This window comes from Mustelus asterias, unplaced genomic scaffold, assembly GCF_964213995.1.
Source record: "Mustelus asterias unplaced genomic scaffold, sMusAst1.hap1.1 HAP1_SCAFFOLD_145, whole genome shotgun sequence".
NCBI classification, from domain to species: Eukaryota; Metazoa; Chordata; class Chondrichthyes; order Carcharhiniformes; family Triakidae; genus Mustelus; species Mustelus asterias.
The window spans coordinates 366022-377084 of record NW_027590170.1 but is presented as its reverse complement, the minus strand read 5'-3'; the positions used below and the strand labels follow the sequence as shown (position 1 = coordinate 377084).

Here is an 11063-nt window from a genome sequence, read left to right as displayed (position 1 = left end):
ACTCATTTAAATGTTATCTCAATCTATGACGGGTAGATTGCAGATTGGTTGATTGGACGGGAAGTTTGAGTTCAGAGAGTGACGTTAAAAACAGATTTTGTTCCAGCAGTGCTTGGAATTTTAAAGATAGCCACAGCTTCGGGCTCTGCAGCCGCCATGCATTTCCTCACTGTCTGCATTGTGTTCGGGCTCTTTCTTTTCGGTAAGGATGACTCCAATCTGGTAAAATGTTACCTCAATCAGAACCTGTAATTCTCCTTGCCTCCAATAATGCTTCCTGACGCTGCTGAGTATTTCGGCCTTCATTAGTTTTTGTTTGATAACTCCAGTGAATGTAAATTATTAATATTATTTCAGCAGCACACACGATACTAACTTTTGTTCTCTTCTTCAACACATGTTACAGATCCGGCTGATGGAGATTCTGTTTCTCAGCCGCAGTCTTTAGAGGGGAGAGAAAGTGAAACTGTGACTATCCGATGTACCTACAGCACTACAGCAAGCAACTATGTCTTATATTGGTACAAACAGCAACCACAGACGGATTTGCAGTTCATTGCATTGAAATTGTCCTGGGATCCACAAGAAGAGAGAGAGGAAGGTTTTGGACCCCGTTTCTTTGTTGAACTCCAGACATCCGCTAATTTAATCACTTTAACCATCTCGAGCCTGCAGCTGACTGACGCTGGCCGCTATTACTGCGCTTTCAGACTCACAGTGAGAGAAAGCAGTCTCACTCCCGTACAAAAACTGCTTTGCCGCTATCATTGGTGCTCCAGTCTGTTGAGGTTTGTGTAGAAAATCGCGGAAAGTTACAGCCATATAGAGCAGCGGCGCTGTCAGCCGCTCCAACACGCACCCAGAGGAAACCACATTAACCTCGGATCAAACTGTCACCCAACTGAATCCAGGGTCGGCTGAGAAAACAAATAGCAGAATTCCATCAGACTGAAAGATTGATCAGAGGGAGAGAGAGAGCAGCTACCAGTTAAACAGTTCCTGTTTCCGTTCGAATTATTATTTCCTTCAATTCAAGCTTGGCCGGGAAGATCAACTGTGTGGAGTTTGCACATTCTCCTCGTGTCTGCGTGGGTTTCCTCCGGGTGCTCCGGTTTCCTCCCACAGTCCAAAGATGTGCGGGTTAGATTGATTGGCCAGGTTAAAAAAATTGCCCCTTAGAGTCCTGGGATGTGTAGATTAGAGGGATTAGTGGGTAAAACATGTGGGGGTGGGGCCTGGGTGGGATTGTGGTCGGTGCAGACTCGATGGGCCGAATGGCCTCCTTCTGCACTGTAGGGTTTCTATGATTTCTATGATCAGCTCCACCAAACATAGGTTGCTCAGACTTAAAAAAAAGGCTTCAAAACTGTCCGACAGCACCTCATATAATACAGCTTGCGAGATGTAACCAGGGAATAACAACATTGAATGGGGGTAGTTGTGGTGGTGACGAGGGTGGTAGTTGTGTGTCTGTGTGTGTGGGGGAGGGGGGGGGGGGCACGCGAAGGGGTGGTTGTATGGATTATCCAGTTTACATGGCGAGTGACGGAAATGAGATTGAAGGAGCAACCAATATATAGAACTTATGGGAAAAAATATAGGTTTAAAAACAGTCCAAGCTGAGAAGAGAAAAACAGAGTAAAAATGATGCAGCGTAACAAAGAATGTGACAAAATAAAAGGAGATCTGAGCAATATACCAGTGCAAATTGGTGCAACTGAAATGTATGTTTTCCTATCCACGTACATACTGACTGTCAAAAATCTGAGCAATGTACCTATGCAGGTGAGCGTGAGCCAGTCTGTGCATCAGCTAGTGACTGTCTCGATTCAACGCTTTGGAACCTGAGACTTTTGGCACGGAGCTGATTGAGGTATCCTTCAGTGGATCAGGCCTTTCACTGTCTGGTCTCAATGCTGAATACTTGAGCAATCTCAAGGTCAGGTGGCTGAATGGAATCAGCAGTGCACCAGCTTAGTGCCTGCTAACATCCCGTGTTTAAAGAATTGATCAACAATGCTATGCAGGCAAGTAAGCGCTCACTCCCGAAGCGGTACAGGACGTATATCACCCAATCCACCTGCAAATTTTGAGAGAGTTATAAAAGTCATTGACATAGATAAAGCTGACATTGAGCGGATTAATAAAGAGAGAATCCAACTGAGGGACAAGGATGAATGTGAGACTGAGAGCAGTAAATGATAAAGAGCGACCCCAAGGAAGGACGTTACCACAGATGTGTATATATAAATAGAGACATACATTTGAAGAGGCCGTGGTAGAATGGTACTTTGAATGGGTGAACCCTTATTTTGAAACAGTGACATAGAACATAGAACATAGAACATAGAAAGCCACAGCACAAACAGGCCCTTCGGCCCACAAGTTGCGCCGATCACATCCCCACCTCTAGGCCTATCTATAGCCCTCAATCCCATTAAATCCCATGTACTCATCCAGAAGTCTCTTAAAAGACCCCAACGAGTTTGCCTCCACCACCACCGACGTCAGCCGATTCCACTCACCCACCACCCTCTGAGTGAAAAACTTACCCCTGACATCTCCTCTGTACCTACCCCCCAGCACCTTAAACCTGTGTCCTCTCGTAGCAACCATTTCAGCCCTTGGAAATAGCCTCTGAGAGTCTACCCTATCCAGACCTCTCAACATCTTGTAAACCTCTATCAGGTCACCTCTCATCCTTCGTCTCTCCAGGGAGAAGAGACCAAGCTCCCTCAACCTATCCTCATAAGGCATGCCCCCCAATCCAGGCAACATCCTTGTAAATCTCCTCTGCACCCTTTCAATGGCTTCAACATCTTTCCTGTAATGAGGTGACCAGAACTGCGCACAGTACTCCAAGTGGGGTCTAACCAGGGTCCTATAAAGCTGCAGCATTATCTCCCGACTCCTAAACTCAATCCCTCGATTAATGAAGGCCAGTACGCCTTCTTGACCGCATCCTCCACCTGCGAGGCCGATTTAAGAGTCGTATGGACCCGGACCCCAAGGTCCTTCTGATCCTCTACACTGCTAAGAATGGTACCCTTCATATTATACTGCTGCTTCATCCCATTGGATCTGCCAAAATGGATCACCACACACTTATTCTAAATATTCACACATAGTTCTAAATAGTTCTAGATTTTTCCACAAGAAGGGCTATCCTCTTTACAACACATTGTCAAATCAGTATATTATACATTTCAATCAAGTAGCCTACCCTTATTCTAAACTCCAGCCGATGCAAATTTAGCCTCACCAACGGTTCCTCATAAACTAATCCGCTCATTAAAGCAATGCCTGGATGACAGTGGTCCACACTGATACATAGCATGGAAGACTGAAACTTAATGAAACTCAAAGACGCACGTACAATCTGAGAACTGCTCACTGTTACAAGGAAACCAAGATATCTGAAATCTTGGAATTACAAAGAGACTGAGGCGAAAAGATTCCGAAATAACATCAGGTGAAATGGGCAAACGAAAAAAAAGCTTACGTTAAAACACGGAAAGTTATGAAATAGTAAAATTCAAAACACCGAATAACAAGCAATATTACACAATGTACCTGTAGAGGTGAGCGAGATTCCCCTTGATGCACAGGCTGAGTGTCTGCCTGCACTCACTCGTGAAACAAAACTGAGCAGTTTCTCATCAACTGTTGATTTATCCCACGCCTCTTCCGACGTTATGGCATGACATTCCTTATTTATTACTGCACTTTTCCACAGTCCGGGGTAATCGGCCAGAAACCCTGTTCATCGACCCATTATTCATATTCATCTGGGGTAAACATTCACTAACATAGCATGGAACAATCGCCTGCCAGACTTGTCTAGACGTGACCACACGCATCAGCGTAAATTGACTCCAGTCGCCTTTGAGCTTCCAACCAGCAGCAACATCAGGCGTGTGGGTGAGAAACAGCCAGCATCGTGAATGTTGGATACTTATGAGCAAATGTGCGGTGATCCTTAAATTTAAAGCTCATTACCGTATTTACTAACGATGCAGTTGGATTTCTGGACAACTGATATTCCTGCCATTTCAAACAAATCTCCTGAGATTCAGCCAATTGAGGTGCCAATTGAGGTGGACCTCTTTTATTTTCATCTGGTTCGCGTGAGTTCAGAAGACCGTGTTGGATCAAAAAGCTTTCGAGACTGCCCCATGTTTCTCTTGTGTCAACAGTGGCACCATTTTGGATATCCCAGTTCGAGGAGGTGAGTGCGATGGAACAAATGGTTCAAATCGAGTGCAATGTGAACCCATGTCGTGGGAATAGGAATATGTGTTAATAATAGTGACCTGACTGGGGAGCAGAAGATAGATAGAGTGACATTATATGGATCGGTGGATTAGCAGAGGAAATAATAGATAGATAGACACATGAATTGATAACTTGATTCTTCCTGCATTCACAAGCGCTTTATTTAATTTTACTTCCATAAATAATTCTGCCTGCTTTATTGCAGATTTGGCAGCTTTGCGTTGTCACCTGGAGGGATTACATATCTTGATTATTCAAGGAACAGATGGAGAAAGCATTTTGCTTCATCACCACATCACCATCGCCTCTACCAAGTTTCTAATTTTCTCCAGACAGTTCTTCAATCAAGCTCCTGGTTACCCCTTCTCCACATTCAGAGATGAAAGAGCTAGGGGATGGTTTCAGCACAAGAGCACCAGGAGAAAAGGTCCAGCACCATCACTGTTAAGGAGTTCAATGGTCAGATAGGGCAACATATCATTGTGTAATCCAACAATTGTAGCAGTTCTACATTACTGCTCTGTTTCACTTCACTGTGTAATCGAACAATTAATCCAATTCTCCTGATTTATGTCTCCCTATATCAGTGTGTAATGGAACCCGCTTCTGATCCAGAGAACACAAAAACACGGTGAGGACGCTCCCTCTGGTGGTGAAGTGAGGTAAATGGCCTCTGCTTGGGAGATCACTGAATTCTCAGATGATTGGAGGATCTTGTTGCGGGATTATGCTGCTGCATTTTTTCTTGTCCCTATTATTCTTATTACCATACACTTAAATTCAGATGGACGTATGCACGGAAATAATAGGAACTCATTACGGGGCAGGGCCTGGGTAAAGGTGCTCTGTTGATTATTTGGGATTCCTGGGGTGATGCTCAATGAGTTCAGAGGGATGGAATCAGAGGGAATGGAGCATGGAGAGAGGATCCCTGGAGCGATGTTCAATGATTTCAGGGCGATGTTGTTAGAGGGGATGGAGCAGGGAGAAAGATCCTTGGGGTGATGTTCAGTGAGTTCACGGAGATGGTCTGACAGAATGGACCTTATTAGGGATAATGTGTAATTGTAAAAGGAGTCGGGGACGCTGTTAACTGGTAGAAAAAATAAAGCTTGAAGCAGAGAGTCAGTGTGTGTTCATCAGAAAGGGGAGCGTGTGCATGTCTAACAGACAAGGGGGAGAGAACATCTGTTGGTGTTGCAAAGAGATAATGTGTGTTTTTTATGAGAATGAGCTCCATTATATGGGAGCTTTTCCCTTGCTTTCTGCTTACTTGTTGTTTGGATAGATATGGCGTCTGGAAATTTTCACGCCCCCCCCCCTCCCCCCCCCCCACCCTCCCCCCACCCCCCAACACCCCCCCGAGTATATCTCACAGGCCCAAGTTCTAGCAATTATTTGGGAATGTGTACTCGATTTTACGCTGCGTAAATAATGTTCCAGTCACTCAGTCTCACTCCATGGTCTTCACCCCACTGTTCTCTCCGTGTTTTATATCTAGCCTGTGGCGTACCAGCCTTGGAATTACTTAATCGGACAATAGGGAGAGAGATTTACTCTGATAACCAACGCTGCAGCAGTAGTGTTAGGCGGGGCAGTAAAATGATGTTTCCTTCTCCCATATACTGCGCTGTACCGGCCTCGGATGAAGCACAGCCTTTGGAGTTTCAGAATTAACTGACACATTATAGTGACAGATCAGTTTATAACCGGGGTCCTCACGCTGTTCAATCATTCTGTCTCTTGAGTTTATCATTAAAAAGGCAGGGCTGAAGGTGTATTTACACAAATGTGTCACTGAGTGGCGCAGTGACTCACTGAAGGGTCTTGAGTTCAAACACATCCCAGACAGGTAATTCCCCAGTCCTGTCTGGGAAAGAGGGAAAACCGTGTACTCGGGAAAGTGGAATGGTGTCTATGGGCTTTGGAGAACGGAATTAAGCAAAGTCAGAGTTGGTTAATTTTGCATTCAATATTTATTTTAAAAAGCTCAGAATATTTTACAGGAGAATTCATTTTAAAGTTAACAAAAGTGAATATGACCTTTAAACTTCACATTGAGATCAGAAGACTGAGGGACGACCTTATTGAGGTGTTCAAGATTATGAGGGACATGGATAGAGTGGATAAGGAGCAGTTAGAACATAGAACATAGAACATTACAGCGCAGAACAGGCCCTTCGGCCCACGATGTTGCACCGACCAGTTAAAAAAAAAAACTGTGACCCTCCAACCTAAACCAATTTCTTTTCGTCCATGAACCTATCTACGGATCTCTTAAACGCCCCCAAACTAGGCGCATTTACTACTGATGCTGGCAGGGCATTCCAATCCCTCACCACCCTCTGGGTAAAGAACCTACCCCTGACATCGGTTCTATAACTACCCCCCCTCAATTTAAAGCCATGCCCCCTCGTGCTGGATTTCTCCATCAGAGGAAAAAGGCTATCACTATCCACCCTATCTAAACCTCTAATCATCTTATATGTTTCAATAAGATCCCCTCTTAGCCGCCGCCTTTCCAGCGAAAACAATCCCAAATCCCTCAGCCTCTCCTCATAGGATCTCCCCTCCATACCAGGCAACATCCTGGTAAACCTCCTCTGCACCCTCTCCAAAGCCTCCACATCCTTCCTGTAATGTGGGGACCAGAACTGCACACAGTACTCCAAGTGCGGCCGCACCAGAGTTGTGTACAGTTGCAACATAACGCTACGACTCCTAAATTCAATCCCCCTACCAATAAACGCCAAGACACCATATGCCTTCTTAACAACCTTATCTACTTGATTCCCAACTTTCAGGGATCTATGCACACATACACCTAGATCCCTCTGCTCCTCCACACTATTCAAAGTCCTCCCGTTAGCCCTATACTCAACACATCTGTTATTCCTACCAAAGTGAATTACCTCACACTTCTCCGCATTAAACTCCATCCGCCACCTCTCGGCCCAACTTTGCAACCTGTCTAAGTCTTCCTGCAAACTACGACACCCTTCCTCACTGTCTACCACACCACCGACTTTGGTGTCATCAGCAAATTTGCTAATCCACCCAACTATACCCTCATCCAGATCATTAATAAATATTACAAACAGCAGTGGCCCCAAAACAGATCCCTGAGGTACACCACTTGTAACCGCACTCCATGATGAATATTTACTATCAACCACCACCCTCTGTTTCCTATCCGCTAGCCAATTCCTGATCCAATTTCCTAGATCACCCCCAATCCCATACATCTGCATTTTCTGCAGAAGCCTACCATGGTGAACCTTATCAAACGCCTTACTAAAATCCATATATACCACGTCCACTGCCTTGCCCCCATCCACCTCCTTGGTCACTTTCTCAAAAAACTCAATAAGGTTAGTAAGGCACGACCTACCTGCCACAAAACTATAGTTCTCCCCTTAGTTGAAGGTTCAGTCAGGAGGGGACAGAGGTTCAAGGTGAGGGGCAGGAGGTTAAGGGAGGATGTGAAGAAAAACTTCCTTACCCAGAGGTTGGTGACGGTCTGGAATGTGCTGCCTGGGAGGGTGGTAGAGGTGGGTTGCCTCACATCCTTTAAAAAGTAGACTGAGACTATACTCATTGGCATTGAGAAAAATTAGGGGTATCTTATACAAACATATAAGATTATGAAGGAAATGGATAAGATAGAAGCAGGGATGTTGTTTTCACTGGCGGGTAAAACCAGAACTACGAACAAAGAGCAAAGAAAATTACTGCATAGGAACAGGCGCTTGGCCCTCCAAGCCTGCACCGACCTTGCTGTCCGACTGAACTAAAACCCCTTCCCTTCCGGGGACCATATCCTTTTATTCCCATCTTATTCATGTACTTGTCAAGATGCCCCTTAAAACTCACTATCGTATCTGCTTCCACTACCTCCCTCGGCAGCGAGGTCCAGGCACCCACCACCCTCTGTGTAAAACACTTGCCTCGTACATCTCCGTTAAACCTTGTCCCTCGCACCATAAATCAATGCCCCCTAGTAATTGACTCTTCCACCCGGGAAGAAGCTTCAAACTATCAACTCTGTCCATAATCTTGTAGACTTCCATCAGGTCGCCCCTCAACCTCTGTTGTTCCAGTGAGAATAAACCAAGTTTCTCCAACGTCCCCTCATAGCTAATGCCTTCCAGACCAGGCAACATCGTGGGAAATCTTTTCTGTACCCTCTCCAAAGCCTCCACATGCTTCTGGTAGTGTGGTGACCAGAATTGAACACTATATGCCAAGTGTGGCCTGACTAAGGTTCTATAAAGCTGCAACATGACTTGCCAATTTTTAAACTCAGTCTGATGAAGGCAAGCATACAGTATACCTTCTTGACTACCTTCTCCATCTGCGTGGCCACTTTCAATGATCTGTGTACCTGTACACCCAGATCCCTCTGCCTATCCATACTCTTAAGGGTACTGCCATTTGCTGTACATTTCCTATCTGTATTAGACCTTGCAAAATGCATTACCTCACATTTGTCCGGATTAAACTCCATCTACCATCGCTCCGCCCAAGTCTCCAACCTATATGCTGCTGTACCCTCTGATGGTCCTCATCCTTATCTGCAAATCCACCAACCTTGGTGTCGTCCGCAAACTTACTAATTAAACCAGTTACATTTTCCTCCAAATCATTTATATATGTTGCAAACCGCAAAGGTCCCAGCACTGATTCCTGAGGAACGCCACTTGTCACAGCCCTCCATTCAGAAACACAACCTTCCACTGCTACCCTCTGTCTTCTATGACCGAGCCAGTTCTGTATCCACCTTGTCAGCTCACCTCTGATCCCATGCGACTTCACCTTCTGCACTAGTCTGTCATGAGGGACCTTGTCAACGGCCATACTGAAGTCCACGTAGACTACATCCACTGCCCTACCCCATCCGACGAGGGCACTTAGCCTCAAAATAAGGGGGAGCAGATTTAGGACTAAGTTGAGGAGGAACTTCTTCACCAATAGGCTTGTGAATCTGTGGAATTCCCTGCCCAGTGAAGCAGTTGAGGCTACCTCATTGAATGTCTTCAAGGCAACGGGAGATAGATTTTTGAACAGTAAAGGAATTAAGGATGATGTTGAGCGGGTGGGTAAGGGGAGCTGAGTCCACGTAAAGATCAGCCATGATCTTATTGAATGGCGGAGCAGGCTGGAGGGGCCAAATAGCCTCTTCCTGCTGCTATCTTCCATTTCAATTTCCAAAACCCACCAAAGTCATCACTGTGGCTTTTGTGAAACTTACAAGGTAACACACGGCAGGCATTCACCACGGAGAGCTACTGACACAAATCATTTACGAAACTCTATCATGTCGCTTCTCTTTCTATTTCTGTCGCTGCCTTTCTTCCAGCTCCTTCTGGCTGTCCAGCTCCCAGGGCCAATTAACTGCTTGATACAAACACAGACAGTTGGTGAGCACGAGATTTACCTGGAAAGCAGGGAAAGCGAATGTATGACACGCGGCATTGAGATGAGATGGGGTTCAGAGATGACAGTACAAACAGACAAAGATATCTCATCATCCTGATCCAGTTACTTGATTGCAGGAATGTACACAATGCGAGTTATCCACTGTCACGCTCTCCTTCCAGCCTTGAGCACGGAGTTAAGTTTTGAAGTGTTTGAAGTCTTGCCACAGTTACTCACCGTTTTGTTGAGACCACATTTGGAATAGTGTGTGCAGTTTGGACCTCCACATTTTAGACAGAACAAAAGCAAATAGTGAGGATGCTGAAACCTGAATCAAAGGCAGAAAATGCTGGAAAATCTCAACAGCTTTAACGAGAAAGAACAGATAGCATTGAAAAACTGCAGGGATTCAATGATTCTATGGGTTCGATAGGGTGGATGCTGAGACATTATTTTCCCTGGTCCGGGAATCTAAAACATGGGGCACAATCTCATGATAAGGCGCTGATGATTTCGGACTGAGATGAGGAAAAAGTTCTTCACTCAAAGAGTAGTGAATATTGGGAATTTTCTACGCCAGAGAGTTGTAGATGCTTCATCATTGAACACATTTCAGTCTGGCTTGGACAGATTTATGATCTATCCAGGAACGAATGGAAGCAGGGATATGGAATTGGAACAAATGCTCAGCCACAAATTCATGTTTCGATTGTAATTGTTAAGTTTAATGGTATAATGGAAGCATGTATATAATATGTTTTAAGTCAATCGTCATAAAGTAATGTTGATAATACCAGATAACAGTACAGCCGATAACAATTGAGAGCTATTTTTTATTGACGCCCACGGATCCATTGCCAACACACAACTGTTTACCTATGAATGCTGATGGTGAGAAAATCGTAAAACTCCGTCCCTGGGTGGTCTCGAACCACCAACCTTTCGGTTAACAGCCGAACGCGCTGACCAATTGCGCCACAGAGACTGTGACAAGGAAACGTAAACATATTCTGAACTAGTGTGTCAATGATCACAATTCTATTTCTACAAAACCTGTTCCAGAACTGCAGCGTGACCGCACCGTTTACAATTCTATACAACTCGCTTTGGTTCCGTTGATCCCGCAGCATCGCTGTAGCGTGTTGGTTATTGCCTTTCTCCTATGAACGTGCAGGTAAAATGAATCCATGTCTCTTATCACAGGGAGTAATTCAACGGGAGGGAAGGGAACTGACCACCAGTAGCCCAAAGATCCAATACTTTCCACTCAATCGTCAATAACACCATTCATAGTTGCACCACCTTCCAAATATTTTGATCCATTTCCCTCACGATTTGTTCCAAGATTTAATATTTCCGTTGCTTTCCCC

At 45.0% G+C, this 11063-nt stretch overlaps 1 non-coding gene across 1 annotated transcript; it reads right to left on the bottom strand.

Moving 5' to 3' along the window:
- Window positions 1-10604: 10604 nt before the first annotated feature.
- On the bottom strand, window positions 10605-10678 carry trnan-guu (transfer RNA asparagine (anticodon GUU)). Its single transcript has one exon. It is a non-coding gene; the product is annotated as a tRNA-Asn (tRNA).
- Window positions 10679-11063: the final 385 nt, after the last annotated feature.